Source organism: Chrysemys picta, chromosome 1 (assembly GCF_011386835.1).
Source record: "Chrysemys picta bellii isolate R12L10 chromosome 1, ASM1138683v2, whole genome shotgun sequence".
Classification (NCBI taxonomy): domain Eukaryota; kingdom Metazoa; phylum Chordata; order Testudines; family Emydidae; genus Chrysemys; species Chrysemys picta.
In genome coordinates, this window is record NC_088791.1 from 77,565,482 (window position 1) to 77,588,635 (window position 23,154).

The 23,154-nt window shown below is 42.2% G+C and overlaps 1 long non-coding RNA gene across 1 annotated transcript; it reads right to left on the minus strand.

Moving 5' to 3' along the window:
* Positions 1-425: 425 nt before the first annotated feature.
* LOC122174246 (uncharacterized) lies at positions 426-22,931 on the minus strand. Its single transcript, XR_006175869.2, has 3 exons — positions 22,848-22,931; positions 21,217-21,290; positions 426-595 (listed from the first exon to the last, which is right to left on the minus strand). It is a non-coding gene; the product is annotated as an uncharacterized LOC122174246 (long non-coding RNA).
* Between the last annotated feature and the right edge of the window lie 223 nt (positions 22,932-23,154).

Sequence of the window (23,154 nt, forward strand, 5' to 3'; positions counted from 1 at the left end):
AGTGGATTTTATTTGAACAGAAATTCTCAAACTTTTGAGGTCTGGCAATAATTAGTTGGCATGGCAGCATATTGGGAAGAGTTTTAGAGCTGAATACAGAAAGCAACAAAGAAATCATTTTCAGTTTTTCATAAAGCCCCTTAACACTAACTGGATATTGCATTCTTCTTCACAATTTGTGTTTAAGCTGTTATGTAATGGTATGGGGACTGATAGTCCTGTTCCACTAGGGCTCAGCCCTGAATACAAGTAAGCATATAAACTGTACTATTAGCAATAGAAGTGTAATGGAATGAGTGAAGTTATTCATGTGCATATGTTTTCAGGACTGGGTCCATAATCCCTAAACCTGTAAAATACGTAGAAACTCACAAAAGGGGCATGTCTACATTACAAAATTAGTTTGAATTTATTTAAGTCGACATTTAGCCTCCGATTTTACAAAGTCGATGTTGCATGTCCCCACTATGCACATTCCGTCAGCGGAGCGCATCCTCACTACCATGGCTAGCATCGAATCAGGGAGCGATGCACTGTGGGCAGCTATCCCACAGTTCCTGCTGCCGACTCGAATTCTGGGTTAGGTTCCCAATGCCTGATGGGACAAAAACATTTCCGTGAGTTGTTTTGGATACATATCGTCAGCCTCCCATGATGCACTTGCCTCCTCCCTTCCTCCATCCCTCCGTCCCAGAAAGCAACGGCAAACAATCATTTTTGCACCAAAGCCTGGGTTACTCATGCAGACGCCATAGCATAGCAATCATGGACCCCGCTCAGCTGTACACTGCTGTGAATGTCGCAAACACCTCGCGCACTGTCCAGGATCCGCTGCATGGAAGAATGTGATGCCATGCAAATAGCCATGCTGGACGCCATGGAATGGAGCAATTTGCACATGTTGGTGGTGGCAGCCAGGCTTGTTCACACAGTGGAACGCTGCTTCTGGGCCCGGGAAACAAGCATAGACTGGTGGGACTGCATCGTGATGCAGGTATGGGATGAGGAGCAGTGGCTGCATAACTTTCGAATGCGTAAGGCCACTTTCATGGAACTTTGTGAATTGCTTTCCCCAGCCCTGAAGCGCATAAATACCAAAATGAGATCTGCTCTGACAGTTGAGAAGCAAGTGTCGATTGCCCTGTGGAAGCTTGCAACACCAGATTGCTACCAGTCAGTTGGGAATCAGTTTGGAGTGGGTAAATCTACCGTGGGGGCTGCTGTGATCCAAGAGACCAGGGCAATCAATTCACTTCTGCTAAGAAGGGTAGTGATTCTGGGAAACGTGCAGGACATAGTGGATGGCTTTGCTGCAATGGGGTTCCCTAACTCTGGTGAGGCAATAGACGGAACATATATCTCTATCTTGGCACCAGACCACCTTGCCAAAGAGTATATAAACTGCAAGGGGTACTTCTCAATGGTGTTGCAAGCGCTAGTGGATCACAAGGGCCATTTCACTGACATCAATGTGGGATGGTCGGGATGAGGCGCACATCTTTAGGAACTCCGGTCTCTTAAGAAAGCTGCAAGAAGGAACTTTTTTTCCAGACCAGAAAATTACCATAGGTGATGTTGAAATGCCAGTAGTTACCTCTTGTTTCCATGGGTCATGAAGCTGTACACAGGCAGCCTGGACAGCAGTAAGGAGCAGTTCAAACATAGGCTGAGCAAGTGCAGAATGGCGGTGGAACGTGCCTTTGGACATTTAAAGGGGTGCTGGTGCAGTTTACTCACTAGGTTAGACCTCAGCTAAAGCAATATCCCCATTGTTGTTGCTGCTTGCTGTGTGCTCCATAATATCTGTGAAAGTAAGGAGGAAAAGTTTCTGGCGGAGTGGGGGGTTGAGGCAGATTGCCTTGCAGCCCATTTAGAGCAGCCAGACAACAGGGCAATAAGAAGAGCACATCGAGGTGCACTGCTTCTCAGAGAGGCTTTGAAAACCAATTTCATGAATGATCCAACACGTATGTGACAGTGTGTGTTGTTCCTTACCAAGCTGCCCCCTTTTTTTGCATGTACTGCCCTGTAAACTAAATCCCCACCAACCACAGCGTGCACAGTGAACAAAGAGCCTCTTGTCCTTAATTCATGCATTTTTATTATGCTAACAAACATTGAACAGAGACAGCAATGAATAGCAAAGATAACTCGGGTCTAAGGGCCTGATAACACAGGGCAGGAGGGGCAAGGACATGTAGCTTACTACAATTGCACTGTCTAGCAATCAAAGCTGTGGGAATGAGAGACTTCTGCTCCATGAACCATCTCCTGGAGTTGAATTCAAGGGATAATGGAGATTTCCCCCTCTCCCCCGCGTTCTAGGATGGCTGGGAGAGGAGGGTATGGAACCTGGTGAGGAGGACAGCTGGTTCAGCATTGGGTGCAGCAGGACTCTAAGGTCTAGCTGCCTTTCCTGCACCTCAACCTGATGCCTCAACATGTCTGTTTGCTCCCCCATAATCCGCAACATCTCCTCCTGCGTGTTACACTCTTGTTCCCTGCATACTTTCCTGCCCTCTTGCGGTGTGCATGCTCTCTGACAGCGTAACCTTCCATGCCTTCAGCTGGGCCCTGTCAGTCTTGGAGGAACGCATCAAAGCTCAGAACACGTCTTCTCTTGTCCGCTTTTTTCGCCTTCTAATTTGGGCCAGCCTTTGTGCTGGTATGGAAGAAGCACCCACAGACAAGTTTGCAGATGCAAGGAAAAACATATATTGTTGAAAACAGAAGGTTAACTCTTGCAATGAATGAAACACTTCACAGCAGTAAATATACTCCCTGAGGTACACAGACACATTTTAAAAGAAACACCTAGCAGTAGGGTAAAACACATGGAAGAGCGCTGGGCTCAGATTTTGGTTTGCAGGCAGGCATGGTGAGCACACAAGAAAGGGTAGGCAGTGTCAGGGCACACACAGGGACATCTTTTGGTGAGGAAACTCTTAGCACATAAATAGGCTTCTCCGGGGAGCACCCGTTGCGTAGCTGGACTGGCTGCCACTGTATCCCAATTGTTTACTTCAGATTAAACATTAACCACAATTGCATTTAACCCCTGTGGTGTTATTGCAAGTGTGCACTCACTAGAGGTGCCTTCCCCACCATCACAGTCCTGCGCCAGTTGGTCCTGGGTGGGGATAGGCTCCAGAATTAGGAAAAGGTCCTGGCTGTCGGGGAGAATGGATCCTCTGCTTTCCTGCTGTGCTTTCTCCTCCTTCTCCTCTTCCTCATCAACAATGTCCTCCTCTTTGCTGCTTGTGGCCGCCTGGGGCCCCTGGGAGGTATCCACAGAGAGTGTTTGGGGTACTGGTGGGGTTCCCACCTAGAATTGCATGCAGCTGCTCATAGAAGCGTCATGTCTGTGGCTCAGAACCAGAGCACTGTTTGCCTCCCTTGTCTTCTGGTATGCTTGCCTGAGCTCCTTTATTTTCACACAGGACTGCTGTGTGTCCCTGGTGTAGTCTTTGTCCCCCATGCTCCTGTGCGATTTTGGCATAGACGTCAATGTTTCTTCTGCTGGTTCGGAGCTCTGCCTGCACAGACTCTTCTCCCCACACATCAATCAGATCCAGGGTCTTCTGTATGCTCAATGCTGAAGCATGTTTGCAGTTCTGGGCAGGCATGGTCAGCTGTGCTGGTGAGCTCTCCATGCTGATCAAACAGGAAATGAAATTCAAAAGTTCCCAAGACTTTTCCTGTGCACCTGGCTGAAGTGCAGTGGAGTTGAAAGTGCTGCCCATTGGAGGTCACATTGGAGCACTCTGGGACACCTCCCAGAGGCCAAACCCATCGAATTACACAGTGTTGTGTCTACACTACCCCTAATTTGACCCAGGAAGGTCAATTCTAGCGTTACTCCTCTCGCCTAAGTGGAGCACAGGCATCGATTTTACAAGCCCTTTAGGCCAGCGGAAAGGACTCGGTAGTGTAGACACGAACATTATAAATTCGACCTAACATGACATATGTCGATCTAACGCCGTAGTGTAGACCAGGCAAAGTGTTCTAAGATTTAAAATAGCTTCCCAATTTTATAACACCAGACTTTAATGTCTTTTGGATGCTGAATGAGTTAAATGCTAATAGATACTTCTATAAGGTATACCTTTGTTGTTTCAAAGCTGACATAGAACAGGGCTGAGTTAAAATATCTGTAGGGAGCTTTCGTTGATGTTCATAGGTTGTTAACTTTCTTTGTCACTCAATTTTTTTCCCCAAGACATTAATAGCCTCTGGAAATGAAAATATTTAATAACTTGTAAATCACATTTGCCAGTTTTTGTACATAATACATCTTTTCAGTAGGGCTTTGTTTCTAAATCTTTTGCTTATTGTGGCTAACTGAGTCTGGGCTAAAGCCAGCACCTGATGATGTATTTTTAGCTCTGAGAAAAGGCAAATAATAAATGTCATTGTCACTAACATAATAGGAGATATGATCTCATTAATGGTCATAAATTAGATCCTTACTATTGACTAGTGAAACCCCCTTGTCAGAGGAACAAAAAGTGGGAAGTCCTGTTCTAACAAAAACTTTTCCCAGTAGCTAACAGGAAAAATATAGTCTCACAATTTGTCTTGCAAGCTTGTCATCTCTTGCTATAGAACATCATGATAATTTGAAAATTTTGCAACAAAGCACTTTTCATTTTTGTGATGCCTTTTAATAGGATTATTTAAAATAATTACAAAATCTAAAATTTGCTTGCTTTCAAAACTTTCATATTTTAAAATTTGCTTATTGATCAGACAGCTCAGCTCTCTGTGAATCTTAACAGAGCAAGAAGTGTCTCATTAAAGACAGTCCAAACATATTTCGCTTCTATGAAGCTTCTAGTGGAGAACTCTAGAGGTAGACCCAAACAAAACCCTGGCTCCAAACAGCCCAGAGCATTAGCAATGTTTGTAATCAGATCTGAATTTTGTGGTTCAAACACATTTTTAATATTTTCCAAGGCTTTAGCCAGTTTAGTTATTTTCAGATGTCTGAAGTGATTGGATATCTCTTCAAAGACTTCACCACACCTATTTCATCTTATTAAATAGATTCATTTATGCTAATATTATTGTATTGGGGCAAAAATAATTTGATCTATTCTGAATATTGCTTGATGGATCAAATGTAGCCCTTCTGTAAGAAGACAAGTCTATTGAAGCCAGTTGATTTACACCAGTGATTTAAAATACTTTCCAAGAATACAATGATAAGAAAATGTTTACTATTTAGGATAAAATGGACATGATTTAAGTTGCATCATGTTCCCTCAACCATGACTTGTTATTTCCATTGGGCATAGTAACAGGAACTGTGACAATATCGTCATCATCGTCAGCGATGGGACTACCAATATATATATAGTAACTGGAAAAGTCCATGAAATTTCGCGATGGGCATCAAAAATGGTAATTTATTTCAGTTGATAAAACTCCATGTATTCACACATCTAACTTGGATGTGTGTTCCCACCACTGGATTAAATGACAAAGAGCTCCTGCATCAGTGAAGCCAATGAGAATTTGCACAACATCTTAGGATCAGGCCCTGTCGTCGAGACTGACTGCCAAATAAAAGTGCAGTGGTCACACACTATTTCTTCCTTTTAGAAAGATTTTACCAGTTTGATAGAGATTTCCTATACGTGCTGAGGGAGATGGTGGAACTAATATTTTGTCAAAATGGAAAAAAATTTCAGTGCAACTATTGTATTCGACAGTAAATCCTGTATTCATGCAATAATTCTTTGGGAATTTTCCATTGGCAAATGGGGGGCTGTTTCTTAGCTATCTGTTACTTTCACTCTTAGTCAGCAAACTGCATCAGTAAAATATTTAGGAAACAAACAGCCTACAGATATGACAGGTGAATATTACCAACACATTCATTCAATTGCTGTAGGGCATGATGCATCACACACTATTGCATACTTCACTCTTATTTATAGCACATTTCATCCTTTTATGGCAACATGATAATTTTACCAGTGGAGAAGAAGTTATGTTAGATTTTTAAAAGCCTGAGTTTAGAACTACTTCAAGAAAAAAATAAGGGAATCAAAACCCGGAGCACTTGCACATGTCAATGAGACTAGCATTTGTGCTTAGCACAATTAAGCTCTAATCAGGATTGGGGCCTTTGACCACTACTGTAATACAAATAAATATTAATAATACTAGTTCCAAGTGAGGCCTATTCAGGTAAAAGATGCAGGGTTAGGCCAAAGGAAAGTTATCATTTGGTTGTATTGGAATTGGTTTAAATCGGTGATATACCTTGCCTGTTCTCTCTGAAAGTCATTTGGCCAAATACATATTAAGAGTTCATCAGAACATGGGAAGAATTTTCACATATCTCAAAAATTTATTTTTATTTCTGCCCCACCCTCCTGCCATCTGTTGTTAATGTGCAATAGGAATTATAGACACAGTTTTGTACTTCAGTGAATTTTTTTGCCTACCATATCCACTGTGTGTCCATGGGAATCATTCTTTTAGAGACAACAGAGTTGAACTACACTATGTGAATCTGAGAGGGGAAAAGGCTTTAAAGCAGAGGTTCTCAAACTGTGTTCCGTGAGCTCCAGTCAGGTGGTCCGCAGATAGTTCCCTCTAAGGTGCGTGCCTGGGTGGCCGCACACAAGAGAATGAAGGGCCACCCACCTAATTAGTGGAGCCACATAGGTGTGGCTCCACTAATTAGGTGTCTGGAACTTGGAGAAGATGCACATGTAAGGTGAGGTGGTGGCCTTGCGGGAAATAAGGGATAGGTGGGAGGGGGCAGTGGGGTGAGAAGAGGGGGTGGGGGGAATTTGGAAAGTGCAGGGCTGCAGTGGCCAGAGAAAGAGGCGACTTTCCCCAGATCCAGGGCTGCGGCTGCTGGGGAGAGACCCCAGCTCAGGGGCTGTCGTGGCAAGGGAGATAGGGCACATCCATTGGGTTAGAAAGGTAAGACTACTGATATTAAAATATGAGTTGTGTGCTTTTATTTGCAGAACAAAAACCCATTAATTATTAATAAGGGGTTTTTTTTATATAGCGCTTTGGATAAAAAATAGTTAGCTAATGGTACAAACAACATTTGGAAAGATCATTAAGTGGTCCGCCGAGACCCTCAGCAATTTTCAAGTGGTCCGTGAAAAAAAAGTTTGAGAACCACTGGTCTAGAGCAATCAGCAGAAATGTACTTTTGCCAGTTTTGTGTAAAGGTCCCAAACCCTGTTTTTTCCCTCCCAGCCAAAAGGCTTATCATCAGTTACAACTTTTTTCTTTACTCTCTTTTCACTACCTTGGGGGTGGGACATGCCTCCTCCAACACTCCAGAACCAAAACTCTGTTCACCTAGAAGTCCTACTCTGAACTGGAGGGTAGCTGCTCCAGTTTCCAAGATCCTTAGAACCACTCCATGGTTGCCATGGAAATACTAAGAGATCAAGTTTAAAGTTTCTGTAGCAGCCCTTCTTCACAGTATAGTCAAAATAAATTCCCTTTCTCAAAGTATATTATGCCTTGTAATTCTCCCTAACTTCACTAATCCTCTTACCTTCCCCAAATAATACAACACACTTTTTAGCAAAACCAACAAAAATAAAGTCCTTATTCCCCACTTCATTACTCCAGTTTTACATCAGCACTACACCATTGAGCACCTGGAGTAATATTAGTAATCAGATCCACAAGGGTTGGGAAATCTTTAAGATGTCAACAAAAGGTACAATTTCAAAGCACCATAACTTTGAAAATCCTTTTCTGATTTCCAATAATCCTTTACAGAAAAACACTATCTTGGGATGAGATATGGCATGAGAAATTTCAGGAGGATCACTTTTTTTTGCGGGGTGGGGTGGGGGTGGGAATATGGAGGGAAGTGATGGTTACAGATGATGAAGCAAGCTTCTCATTAACTATGATGTGGCTACTGCTGCTCCATAATAAGGGCTATCCTACTTACCATTTTCTACTTTTGTAAAGTGCTTATGTGAGTTATTAGGGCAATACCAAGAAACAAGAACTGCATGGAAGGGAATCTTGGCTTCCCAACAAAAAACCTTTTAGAAAGAGACTGGACTAGATTTTGAGGAGCTATGCATGAAGGAAGAGGTGGATCCTTAGGAATGTATCTATATGACAGCTATGCAGATCAGGGAGATTTAGCATTAGGGGCATTTGGGAAAGTGTTAGCAAATGAGGGGTTGTTATTTAGTCCCTCCCCCTCATTTCCCTCACTACTATAGCTGGGGAATGGTAATAGTTTAATTGACTAGAAAGGGGACAGATAAAATTGTGGCGGTTAAGAGGGTGGTTTTGGTACCCCATAATTTATCCTTCTAGGTGGTGATGGAGAGGCAGAGTCATCTACCAAATAGCTGGTATCAACTTGAAAGTCCTGTTGACAACTAGAGGTTCCCAAAAGTACAGACTTCACCCCTGTGTAACTATTCACCTCTAGAGCAGACACTTGGCAAGGGATACCTTATAAATATGCATGAAAGTAGTGGTTGGTTTTAAAACCTTGTCAGTATTCAAGGGGAGTATGATGTCTGCTGTTAGAAGAAGCTGGACCTGATTCTGTTGACCACAGCACAGTGAAAGATTAGCAAACAGCAAAGGAATATAAGCTTCACCCAGCACCACAATGGAAAAGCCCACTCGATGTACCATAGCATGGGCAAACAGCTCTTCTGGAATAAAAACAAATAGAAACATTCAGCCAATCTGGAGAGAAGGATGATCTTTGGGGTTAAGGTACTGGAGCCAGAACTCGAAAAACCTGAGTTCCAGTTTTGGCTCTGTGTAGAAGATGCACAACCACCAATAGTGCTGCCTAGTGGTCAAGCAGTGGTTGGCAGGATGTCTCACCATTGAAGGACAGTCTTGTCCCGCAGCAGGCCCCTACCCCAGGGGTTTTCAGTCCTTCCCCCTAACAAAGGGACTTTGAGGGCAGGGTCCTTAAACAGTCATAGTCTTTTCCAGAAGGCCTCTCACAAGAGGAGAGGGCTCTTGTTGTTGTACTGTCCTCTCAGAGTGGCCACCCCTCTCCACCAGGGTCCAGCCATGGGTAGCTACACCCAACGCCATGAGTTCCTGGGCAGAACTTCCCCCCAGAGCAGCTGTCTGCTCCCTTCTACTGCCTGTCTCTGAACTGCTCATTCCCCTTTCTAAAGCCCTGCCTCCAGCTTGTGCAAGCTCTGCAAGTGTATCTGCATGAGGCAGCCTGGTGTCAGAGCTGTTCCTTAACTCCTTGATCTCCAGTGTGGGGTCTGTATACCTCATCACACTTCGCCACAGTCTTCTTTGAGCAAGCCACTTCATACCTCTGTGGCTCAGTTCCCCGCCTTGTGTTTGTAGATTGCATTCTGATCTCCTGCCCTTTATCTGGCTTAAATATTTAGAATGTAAGCTCTTTAGGGTAGGGCTGTCTCTTATTGCGTTTGCACAGCAGCTAATACAACAGGAGCCCAATATTGATTGGGGCATTTAGGGGCTACACTAATAAAAATTATAATCTGATTGGTTGAACATTTGCAGGGGCAGTATTTTAAATATATTAATTTCTAGTTTGACAGTGTCGCCATCAGGTTCTTTGGTAGGTAGTGTAACCACTTTGACCTTTAGTACAGTGTGTGACCTAAGGCAATTAAATGTTAACAGCATCACAGACCAATGTCTCGGTGTGTTTGAATATTATCTACCTTAAACTACCGGCTACCTTGAATTTGTATCAAGCTGGCGTTGATTTATTTAGACGTTTAAATTCCAGACATTCCATTCATAGCATTGCTCCCTTCATTCCTGCCAGCTTAATCATTATATGCAGTGTTGTTGTAGCCATGTCGGTCCCAGGATGTTAGAGAGACAAGGTGGGTGAGGTAATATCTTTTATTGGACCAACTTCTGTTGGTGAGAGAGAGAGACAAGCTTTTGAGTTGACAGAGCTCTTCTTCAGCACATGAAAGAAAGTTGGTGCAATAAACAAATACCTCATGGCCACCTTGCCAGCTTAATCATTGTTGAGCAAATGGACGAGTTGTCTTGATTTGTCAGTTTGATTTGTCTCTTGTTGTCATTGGTTACATTTCCTGTAAAACTATTAATTGTGATCCCACATGCATTAACATAACTATGAATTTTGCCTATAACTTCAGTGGGAGCAGGGAAATATAGATATGAATGTTAAATGATGTTAAGTTCATTTCTCTAAAAAAACATTTTAATCTATTTAATATTAGACATTGCCTGTGGCAAGCCAACCCCTTTCTCCACACTGGAGAAAGAAACCTGCAGAGTTCCTCCTGAACATTTTGTCAAGGGTAAGGGCAAGGTTTGCCCATCCAATGGAAGGAGGCAGCCATATAAACCTTGAACTTGCCTCCCGCTATAAGTTCCTTAGGGATCTGCTGGTGAAAACAGAGAAGGGAGCTCTGTGCCTTTGCACCAGCTCCACTATCCTACTGCCTAAATCAGCCCCCAGACACTTCCTGGAAGGGGTCCCCTGCAGAGGGGATAAGGTAATGCAGATTTAGGCTGCATTAACTTTCCTGCTCATTCCTCCATTGGTTGCTGAAGGTAGGAAAAAGAGAATTAAGTGCATAGTGGCCCCATTCCTAGTCCAGGAATGGTGTCAGCGAGGATGCTGATGGGCCTACAGAGATCCAGAAAGGGAAGTCACCTCTTTGTACAGATCTTGGATAATTATGAGTAAGTTGCTGCTGATGGGGTCACACACTTGTTATGCTCAATTTCATGCTCATAGAAGATATTTGTTCCTCATCCATGCACAAATTACATTTCATTTATTACACAGGCATCATAAAACAGTGCTTTCTGGCCACTGCATCATACAGCAAGATATATGCTCTGACAAATCTTGTGGTTTTCAAAAAAATTGGAAAGCATTTAAAGAATGACTGCTCCAGATCCCTATACCACCTCAGATTTATATTGGTATCTATCGTACTGCATGTAACTGAAGTGAGGCATGTTTTTTTTTTAAAAGGGTCAAAGACCAATGCCATTTATTACATGTGCAGTTTGCACTCAAAATCTGTGTCTTTAAGAAGAACTATAGGTAGAAATCATAGTAATTTCAAGACCTGATTTTCCTCTATGGTCAGGTAATTAGAGACACAGGCTTACAGGTTTGTTCCTGCAAGGCACAACAATTATTTTTCAGATGCAAACAGCGCCAACAAATGGAACCTCGCCTTGGAAAACATGTCTCATTATGGTAATGTACCTTTATAAAATCTCTTTTCCATTACATCTCAAGTCTTAGCATTGCTGATAGGGACTAAGAGGTTAAGAGATCCTGCAGAGCTAATACTGATTAGCGGGGGGGAGGGAGGGGGAAAGCCTTTTAGAAAGTACCAGTGCTTTTGTTAAAGTGATAATATTTGAACTTTTCTCTCTTTTTTTCCCCCTTGATGGTTGCAAAGAAAAAAAAAGATTTCAGACCTCTAAGCTATGCCATACAAAAATACTAAATTGTTCATCCTACTTTGTCTAAGCATCTGCCTATCAAAATTGTCTCAGAAGTGTTGTTATTGCAGTAAAGATATGTTAGAAAGAAAGATTTTAAGTATCGATCCTGTCTTTCTCTTTGCACTTGGTCATTCACTGACCTCCCAGCTCTTAACAGCCAGACAGTTTCCACCCTTGTTTATACCATAATTGCTTTCCAGAATAAGGAACAGCTTGACATAAGGGATCACCTCCACACCTGCAAGATACAGAGGACATTTGGATAACTGAGAATAGCTAACCATTAATAAAAGGAAAATAGGCTGGTGTACTATAATCTACAGGAATGAAAATCACACATATCTAATGGACTATCATTTGAAAATGCCTCCCTGGAATATAAAGTAAAAGTTGTACCTAAAACAAGATTTGTAGAAGAGATATGTAGTTTCAGTTTCAGATTTTGGTTAATCCAGGAGTTTACCCATCCAAAAATTAAAACTATTTAGTAGCATCACAAAACTGTTCATATATCTTTAAGCTAAGTTATATTCTGTTTCTAAAGCACAATGTGTGTAAATAGTGCTGGGCATCAAGGAAGCTGTACCTCTTTAACTATAGATAAAACAGTACAGCTCCCATAATATAGGCACAATTCTAGTGGCTTACAGGTATTTTACACAGGTATTGCTTACTCCTCTTCCCATACAGCAATTTTCTACACAGCAGAAGAGTAGAAAGTTGCCTTGCAGTTGTGTGCTTAATTAGCAAGGCCTACACAACTCCTGTCAGTACATGCCAGAGCTCAGCTTTGTCAAGGAAGCAGGGCCAAATCAGGACCCAGCCAAGGAAGAATGGACATGGTAGATAGATCCACATAACAATCAACACAGCAATCATTATCCACCTTCCACCTCCACACAGCTGGTGAACTGATGCTCCTTTCCATGCCTTCTGAGAATCCAAGTCACTTGGGTGATGTCCTAGAATCCAGGATTTGGATGCTAGTTTATATGTTACCCGCAACAGTCCTGTCTGTTCTGTATATAAAAACAAAGATACTATTTTTTATTTAGATAATTTTTTTCAACTCAAGGTACATACAGCACCACTGAAACACAGCAATCTCTGGAGCAGGGCTGGCGGCTAGCACTGTAGAGTAGCTTGGGGAAGAGAAATAGCGCTTAGAAATACCAGGGACAATACTTACTTTACAAAGAAAAAAATATGATCTCTAATGTCTATGCAAATCATAGCAACCTTGAAGAGAAAGGATGGCTTAGTGGTTCCTATGCTACCTGGGACTCAGGATACGGGGATTCAATTCTCTGCTCTGTTACAAATGTCCTGTGTGACCTTTGATGGTCTACACTGCAGCTGGGTGCAAACCTCCCATTCTGGGTAGACAGAGTCATGCTAGTGGGACTTGAGCTTTCACCCATGAGGTGCTAAAAGCTCGCAAGCCCACCTGACCCCCTAGGCTTGAGAGCCTGAGCTCTGGCCTGAGCCACAATGTCCGCACTGCTATTTTTAGCATGCTAGCTCTAGCCCTGCTAGGAGTCTATCTACCGGCAGATAAGAGGCATGCTCCCAGCTGCAGTGTAGATATAACCTTAGGGCTAGATTTTTAAAGGTATTTAGTCTCCTAAAGATGCAGAGAAACAGCTAATGGGGTTTTCAAAAGCACCTAGGCACCTAGCTCTCATAGAAAAGCCCACTGGTGCCTGTCTGTATCTTTAAGTACCTTTAAAAATCTGGCCATTTGTCTCTGTGTCTCATTTTTCTGTGCTGGGGTATACAAATTCCACACTGGACAACAAGGGGTTAAGAAGCTGCTCTGGGCTCAGCAAGCACCACACCTACAAGACATGCACAGGCTGGAGGAAAAGTTTAAAAGGGAAGCAGAACCGCTCAGTTACTATGGAAGCAGGGACCATATGTCCAAAAGACATCTCAATGCAAGAAAATGCATGATACTCAGTAATCTATATTAAAAAGAACGAAGGGCTGAGTCAACCTGGCTAGGCTATGAATTTGTAGTTATAGGAAGCCTACAAAGATCAGGCTTGATATTTATGGAATAGAATGCTGAACCATCCCCTCTCAGATGGGATCAGGGAAACATTGCATATATGCTTCCAGGCTGGATTAAAAATACAAAGACAAACAGAAATGGCTGCAATAAAAGCACTTCATTATGCTGATAAGAAAAGGGATGCTGTTTTCCTCTGCTTGCTGTTGCCGAGGCTACATTTTTGTCTTCCTATCAGCAGACCATAATAGATAGGAGGTTTTTCTTCTGTTCCCCAATTAGTGATGTATATGTTCTTGTGGTGGAAAACTCTAAGAAAAGCACCCTTCCCCTTGACATCACTGCAGTCTTACAACATAAGTGCAGTCTAAGTGAATGTCTGCACCATGGAGACTATACTGGCATAGCTATGTCAGATGCAGCCTAGGAGTACATGTAGACATAGGCATGGGAAGTAGCGGTGGCGGGGGGGAGTGCTGCAGCACCCTCAGCTTTTGTGCCTGGCATTCCGACCGCTGACCCTGAGCCCCTGTGGCCCGGGGTCCCGGCCGCTAGCCCAGCTGCTGCCCGGGGGTTCCATTGCTGGTTGCAGGGTCCTGGCGGTTGTCTCCATATGTGAGGTCCTGGCTGCTGGCTCCACGCCCGGAGCTCCGCACCCGCCCCTATCTGTGGTCCCAGTCTCAGCTGCCTTATCTCTGTCTGCATCCCCCCCTGCTCCTGGAGCCACAGTCTTGCTCCTGGCTCCAGGTCTAAGGGGAAGTGAGGGGCATAGACAGGGGTAAGAGGTGTGCACCCCCACTCCAAAAACTGTTCCAGCATCACTGGCTGTAGATGGAAGGGGTTTTTATGTCAGTGTAGGAACACTACTTCCCTGAAGGAAGTTATATATGTCAAAAGAAGCTATCTTCTATTAGCATAGCTTCATCTACACTGGATGGTATGTTGGCAGGGCTGGATCCAGGCACCAGCATAGCAAGCAGGTGCCTGAGGCGGCCAATGAAGAGGGGTGGCATGTCTGGCTCTTCAGCGGCAATTCGGCGGCGGGTCCCGCAGGCCCTGTCGGAGTGAAGCACCTGCCGCCGAATTGCCGCTGTAGAATAAAGCGATGGTAGAATTGCCGCTGATTGCGATCGAGGCTTTTTTTTTTTTTCCTGCTTGGGGTGGCAAAAACGCTAGAGCTGGCTCTGTATGTTGGCATAGCTACATCAGTTGGGGTATGGTTTTTCACTCCCCTGTTCGATGTAGTTATGCCAATATAACTGTTCAGTGTAGATCAGGCCAGAGTGGGGGCTCTTATGAGCATGTGACCATATTTCATCAAACTAGGGTCATGTCTACACTACAAAGTATGGTTGGCATAAGTTATGTTCACACGCCATCTGCACATAGATGTCTATACCTCTTTTGGTGTTCCTTAGCTGTGCTTGAACACTATCTTCTCCCCACAGGCCAATAAGATCCATGACTTCTTTCCTATTCCAGGCAGGAGTAGCTCTCTGTGTGTGGAGCTAGCACAATCAGATCCTCACAAAGGTGGGTTGGTCGGTTTGCATGCCAAGGTGGGCAATAAGGAAAAGGCATTTCAAAAACACACTGCAATTTTTAAGGGAGGTGGGTGGTGGGCTTCCAGTCTCTGTGACCTCTGGGAAGTGAAGTTTGAAATTGTGGCCACTGTTGCAGGGACAAGGCATTGGGGACAGCTGCAAGCAGGGCCAGCTCCAGGGCTTTTGCCGCCCCAAGCAGACCAAAAAAAAATAAAAAAGCCATGATCGCGATCTGCGGCTCTACTGCCGCCACTTCATTCTTCAGTGGCAATTCAGCGGCAGGTCCTTCCCGCCGAAAGGGACTGAGGGACCCGCCGACGAATTGCCACCGAAGAGCCGGATGTGCCGCTCCCTTCCATGTGCCACCCCAAGCACCAGCTTGCTATGCTGGTGCCTGGAGCCAGCCCTGGCTGCAAGAGGACTTTTAGGGATGGCACAGGTAATGCCATGTTTCCACTCGCTCTGCATAGACTGATGCAGGTTGCCTGTGGCGCTAGGGAGGTCGGGTTATTGCATCACTGTAACAAGGCGCTTATCTTGGCGAGAGACAAAATGAGGTGTAGACACATGCACAATGGTTGAAACAAGTCAACTTAGGTCTACTGAACTTTGTAGTGTAGACCAGGCCAAGGTTTCCCTCTGCATGAACTAAAGTTTTGAAAACTAAATTAATTAAATCTGGGTACATGAGAGTAGATCCCCATGTCCAACCAATCTGTGCTCAGCAGAGGACTTCAGGGGTAGGTGGGAACAAAGGTGGTCAGGAAGCTTGAGTGGGGGGTTGGGTCCCTGCTTCACTAGTCTGAAATGGGAATGATATTTCATATTCATACCTAAGAAGGGTTGATAGTTAACCTCTTAATTCACAGCCTGCCTCCACCTACAATAGCCTTTGCTCAGTGATAGAGACAGTGAAAATATTTGAACTGGTAACATTGCATTAGTGACACATCTGGTATTTGGGACAGCACTGGCAGTATTTATAGGCTTTACTTCATGTACTTTTGTCTGGGTACTTTTCCCAGCAGCACCAAAGCACTTCAGCAAGTTCTTTGCAGGAAAGAGAAACTGGAGTTTAAAGTAACATGGAGATCCAAGATTTTAAGGGGGAAAAAAACACCCCTTTCCCCCACTCCCCCTTCTTACTTTATATTTACTTATCTTTTGAAGGAAAACACCAAAACAAATAACATGATATATAGAGAATAGTTGAGGAAGACACAGTAAAACTAAAATAGTTATGGCAGGAGCCACTAGATGGCACTGTTAAATAGAACCTTACAACTTTTTTCTTAGCGTGGAAGCAGCATACAGTCTTAGGAGTAATACTGGTAATTTTGTTGATAGCACATCTTTTCGTAGGGAATGTGGGGGGAAGCTGTTGTACACAACAGAAAAGTTTGCTCCTGTCTTAATCTCTCTAACTAGAGTCAATCGGAATTGGGCCCCGGAGTTTGGGCTGAGATCCCTGAAAGAGGGATTTAATTGAGTGCCAACTACACCTACTATATGTAGTGTTGCAATACAATGTAAAAATACTCAGACTCCATGTCACTGATTTTTTCTCTGCCAGGAGAAGAGGCCGACCTGCAGTGCCCTGATATCTGCTCACCATTCAGAGGGTCAATATTATATTAGTAACTGTTGATTTGTAGAAGTATTAAAATTATAGTAGGAATGTATATCTGATGCTGCATGTAAAGACACACATTCAGAGCAATTTTGGCACCAGAGTGACTTAGGGAAGTGCCTACTGTGACCAAATGAGAAAAAAAAAAAAACACCAGGAAGATGACTAATACAAGATCTGAAATTAGATATCATATAATTCTTTCACATGGTCCTAAACAGAATGATACTTCTTCCAGTTATTTCTCCAAGCTAGTGTCAGCTTTTCCATGGTTCTGCCTTGGACAGCTTATATAACTAATCAGGAAAAGTGGGTGAGGTTTCCAACCTGTAAATGCACAGATCTCCTTTCCTTTACCGATTCATAAGCCCACACCCCTTTCCTCCTTCAAATCTCTCTACAAGACCCATCTCCATTAAAAAAAAATAAAACTATTAATGGTGGCTCAATTGAGGAACAGCTGGGGACACTTGGTGCTTGATCCATTTACAATAAACCATTGGCAAATGTATATACAATTGTATATATTTTGGTGTTTTTTTCTTTCCACCTTGTCACATGTTTTCTTAGTTTCTTCCTGGAGCAGGAATAATGCAATAGTAGACTCCTGCAACTGTACCGTGTTCCTGGCAGCATCAGGACCTTTGATTGTAGTCTCTTAGGGGGAAGCATCATGTCTTTATATGCTTGCACAATACCTATAGTAACAAAGTATGGCCTCTGGAGATTGCTGTGTTTATAATAATAATCATAATAATAATAAAAAATTAATAACTTGCTTTGATACTAGCATGACTATCTAGAACTATTTTCCTATAAGTCAGATAAATCAGTACTTCCAAGTATCTATTAAAGCACGCATTAAAGGTAAAATAAACTTCCTTATGCATGAGATCGTTGGAATGGTTATTTGGCAGATGTTCATGCCACCTTACTGAAACATAACCCTTAAAACGCCATAGTAAATTATACTCTTACAGCAGAAGATTAATTCAGGAGTTAGCTATTAATACCCAGGTCCTGCAGAAAACTCCTAATCCACATCAGTGAAACAAGAACAGAAAAATTAGACACAGTTAGATGCCTGGTTAGATACCCCTGTGTGCAGCATCAATACGTGTATTTTATCACTATTGTTGCTAAAGCAAATACTCTCTAAAGTTCATTTAGGTGTTATGGTCAATGTTCAACTCAGATCTGTGTAAGAATTCATCAAGTACATCACTTATCACTATGTGGCCTTAACATTTCAGGAGCTGAATCAACAGCAGGAAAGTTTAATTTCTGCCATTCTAGTCCCTAACTATTACAAAAATATAAAAATGACTGCTTCCATTTACCCCCCACCACCACCTTAAAGACAAGTTCTTGTTGCTAGTACGTTTTACACTGTGCACCAGTGATTTAATTGAAAACAAACATGTCTGAAATTTGAATGATTACTTTCCATGAACACGGCCAGTGTTTTGGCTGCACAGGACAATTTTGTTCAAATATTTTCAGATAGCAGCATATTTGTCTGTGAAAAAGTTAGTAACTCCCAAAAATGTGATAAATATTATAAATGATTATTCACTCAATAACTCATACTAGAAAAAAAGTGTTCTTTAGTTGTTATTTTCCTGTGTAAAAATCAATGATCCAGTCAGGGAGCAGATATAATACCACATGACATAAGGGACCAATCATTCCAGCCATAGTTTATGAAAACAAATTTTAACCTATTTGGGGAAAACTTCCAAATAACAATCACATCTGAAAATCAGGAACAGTCATTAACCATTCATGAACAGAAAAGAAAGGGTAATCATTTTGGATAGGTTATTCAAAATGAATGGTAATATTAAAAATGAATTTGATATTATTTGATTTTTAGGTTGCTACTTAATTTCTGTTGTAAAGAATAAAGGAGCAAATTTGTCCAACAATTTGTTCACAAAATTCTGATCTATTCTGTTTTAAGCAGCATATGTACACTAATTAAGGCCTGCTTTCACAGATATTGAGCACCAGCACTTCTAACTGAAGTCAATGGGAGCTGTCAGTGCTCAGCAATTCTGCAAGGGGCAAACTCTGCCCCTCATTCATAGGAAGATCCTGAATTCACTTTAATTCACTGAAGTCTGTGCATAGGGCTCTGTGTCTGTGGCACATCACAGTTCTGCAAGTTCTCTTTTCATCCCAGTAGAGAAGAGGCTTCCCTCAAGCGGCAAGGCTGGTGAAGCTATAACTATGCGGATCCACCAGCTAGGTGCTCCTCTGTGACCTCAGGAAAGGATTCAATTTTCCCACACCTGTGAGCCTTCCCAACACATGGGCCATATACCTGAGCAATGTTTGGGGTCCAGCATTTGGCCATAATAGTCTTGAGCAACTGTGGTGATTTTGTTGACCAATAAAGAATTTTCTTAAATAAAAGAAATGTTAAATTTAAGAGACGGATACTAAGACAGTGAAAAACACAGAAATAAAACTGAAAGAAATAGTGCATATATAATACTATCTTCAATCGGGTAAGCAGCTGGCCATGCCATGATAGATGTTTATCATGCTGATCACAGTATCTTCATTACTTTGTGCTTCCTTCAGTCTTTGTCTTATCCGCCTTGTGTGCCTCTCATTTTCTAAGAGAGTTGAATCAGATGAGAGACAGTGCCTAGCACAAGGGCATGGGGCCTCTAGGTACTACACAACACAAATAATAATAATAACTTATACACATCATGCTTCAATTTCTGTTGTCCTGTTGGTCCACAGTTACCTTTGGACAACAAAAGTGGATAGGAGTGGTCTACAGTACCATAGTGATGAGCCTATGTATAATGCATAAAGTAGTAATTAAGAGTGCTACAGAGAGAGAAGAAATGCCACCATTTAATGGTTATTTCTGCACAAGAAGTTCCACTAGGTGGGCAAGAAATATGGGTTTACTAATCCACCCCATGTATTGTCATGACAGATGGCTTTGTCCAAATAGTTTGCTATGTAATAATCTGGCCGTTGGGTTTTCTGGGTAGCTCTTCAGGAGCTCATTTTGTCTCCTATGTACCTCAAAAGGCTAGCAGATAAATAGGAAGGAAAAACAGCAGTTGATGGCCTGAATCTCAGCTGAGACTCTACTTTTTGTCTTGTGGGCTGGTGAGTGACTTGTTACAGTTGCTGAAATCTGTGCCCCGTGGAAAAGAAATGTAATGGTATTGCTGCTATATCCATGAAATATTTAGTACAAAACCCATAATAATGAAACTTGAGTGCACCAAGTTATATATACAAATATTGTATAGCCTTCCTTTAATCCCCCAACTTTACTTCCCCATCACTTGATGGGCAGCCAGCTCAGAGAAGGACCATCAGTGACTTTCCATGAATTGCCATGTGTCATTCTCCTCCTAGAGTAAATCCCTTCTGAAATTCAGTCTTAATGAGCTCTCTCTTTAGGTTGGGCTGTTGGCTGCTAGCTCTATGCACTCTCACTAAGTCAGTCTTTCATATCAAATGAGCACTGAAGGAAAATACTTTAAATACTCAATAAAAGCAAATGACCTTTTTATTTCCCTATAAATAGAACCATTTCTCTCTCTATTTGTAACTGCACGCCATTGACTACTTACCATATTGTATGACATTTGATATTGAGGGACACTTAACATGTTTACTTCCTGCCATTCTCATTGTTCAGCTGGTGAAAAAAGTAAAGTTCACTTCTCCCCTGCAGTCACTTTACTGTTTATGTAGTTTAACAATTCAATTTTATATCGCACTGCCTTTCCTTCAATCTTTTTCATACTTACAGCTAGCTCATCTGTAAGGCATATGTGTCCCGTGCCTGTGTCTGTAAGATATATGTGTAGTGGACCTGGAAGCACGTATCAAACTCCTTCATGCTGGGTCAAATCCTGAAGTACTTATTCAGTCAAATCTCCCTTTGAAGTCAATAGGAGTTGTGGCCGAGGACTTCAAAATTGGGCCCTTTGACATCAGTCAGGTTCTTTATTGGCTGGTGAAGACTTTTTGCCCTATGAAATTTTCTGCTTTTAAATTATTCTGGGGACATGAACATGCATGTCTCTCTATAAAAATACTGCAAACCTGGAAGTTAAATGGAACAGATCACTAGATGTCTTTCCCTAACTGTTTCTTTCAGTTTCAGTGTATTTCAGAAAGAATGGAATAAACTTCCTGTCAAGCTTACACGGGGTGGTGAGTCAAAAAGGGAAATAGAGGTGGCAGTGACTGAAGGGTGCTCCTTTGACCCAAGAAAAGAACATATCAGATATGTTTAGCTAAAACTAAACAAGAAAAACAGAATAAAAATGGATCTCCCCCCCCCCCCCTTCTCCATCCAGCTTTCTCCCTAATTGGAATACACTGACATTCTTAGATAGGTTTTTCTTATTGATGCCCATTTTTAGTATGGGAAGCAAAACACTAATGTATCTGCAAAATATCCAGAACCCCAGGTAATGTTCAGACCCATAATTCAGGCAATTCCCCAGTGAGAGCTGAATCATACTCCAGATGTTAGAGGGGAAAATTGACAGTCCTCTACTCACCTACATTGCTCCACCACCATAGCTAATTGAACTTCTCCTAACAGATTTCACAAGAGTGGAAGAACCACCTGACTCTGCAATAAAGCAAGGTGAAATGTTTCAGTTGAACAGTGTATTTGCAGAAAAATGCCATTTCAGTCAACCCAAAATTATTCGTGAATTGGACACAAATTCGCCAAATAATTTCAGCCAGAAAAAATATGTATTCAGGCTAGATTCACAGAGTGGCCAGAAGAGAAGAAGATGGTGGTGTTAGTTGCCACAGTTCATGGGTTAACTGCACCGCTGACCCATCCATGGTGACCATAGCACACCTTTATGTCTCAGGCCCCCTTAGGTCTCCTCTCTATGGGTGGGGATACTCATCTTTTCTCCCTTTAGACTAGGGATTTAGGCTTGCAGTCCCACTGAAATTCACTGTTCTTAACCCAGCAGTCTAACCCTACTCCTTAGCCCAGAGACTGCAGTTCTACTCCCTCCCAGGGACTATGACGATGGTTACCAGTTTGTTTCATTGATTCACTGAAATTTTTTGAGTTCAGTTTGACCAGTTTTTTCCCCATTATTTTTCAGAACCGCCTGCGAACCAAAAAAATCAGTTCTTCACCCAGCTCTCCTCTGCACCCAGCTTCCTCCTCCAGTCTTAGCTCATACCCTTCTTTTCTCAGATTCCTTTTGCACATGGAGAACGTTACCAAGTCTTCCACCAAGTGTCTTATATTAATCAGATGCACAAATAAACATCAAGGAAATAAAACTTGAATAACCCCATAGATTGCAACCAGAGGAAAGAAAGGGTAGCCAGAATATATACCTGCTAAGTGGCTTTTACCTTTTTTTTGTGAAGAATTACATGACTGCTCACAGCTTGGTTCTAAGAGAATGTTCTGTTCCATTAAAGGCATTTTTTCAAACCAAAGACTGAAATAGGTGCAACTAAGCTACAACCTAAAAGCCATCAAATGGTTGCTCCAGAAGCTTCAAATTAGCTCTTAGACTTACATTCATACTGTAAATCACTAGGTAGTACAATACTTTTACTTGCAATATGGCTTTGCCATCATGAGACACCTTACTTAAACGTTCTTCCAAATTCTGAATGGCTTATCAATGTATCACTCTCCTCTCTATCCCAGCTCCTTCCCACTTCATTTAAAGGCATAAGTAGAGCATGCTACTACTCCCTAAAGGTGTTTTGTTTTCCTCACAGATAGCTAACTGAGAAACATGTAAAGAAGTTAGTTAGTAAATAATTCATGGGCTACAGGTTTCTGCATGAGCTAGTTCAAAGCTTTAAGTCTGGTATAGAACAGCACAGAAACTGGAAAAACAGAGGATACAGAAAAGGTTTAGAAGACATTATTGGATTCCTTTTCATAATCAACCCAAAACAATCCGAAAACTAGTAGTTTAAATTGCAAAGTAAATAAGTGGAAATAATAGTGCTGAAAGGTGTTCAGATCAGAGGACTTTGAAGTGGTAATCAATGTAAATTATTAGTTTTAAATAATCAGGAGGATTAAAAGAATATCAAGATTTTTTTCAGGAAAGACTGAATGCACTATCAATCAATCTGCTATTGAAAAATATTGGAAAGTAAAATACAGACCGTATTCATTATTGCTTAGTACCTTGAACATCATGAGATATTTACATTAACTTTCAAAGGGGTAGCCGTGTTAGTCTGGATCTGTAAAAAGCGACAAAGAGTCCTGTGGCACCTTATAGACTAACAGACGTAATGGAGCATAAGCTTTCGTGGGTGACGCATGCGTCTGACGAAGTGAGTATTCACTCACGAAAGCTTATGCTCCAATGCGTCTGTTAGTCTATAAGGTGCCACAGGACTCTTTGTCGCTTTTTACATTAACTGATTATGCACACTGTCCCACTAAATCAGCAATCAGGCAACCGCTAAACTATTCTAAAATAATTCTT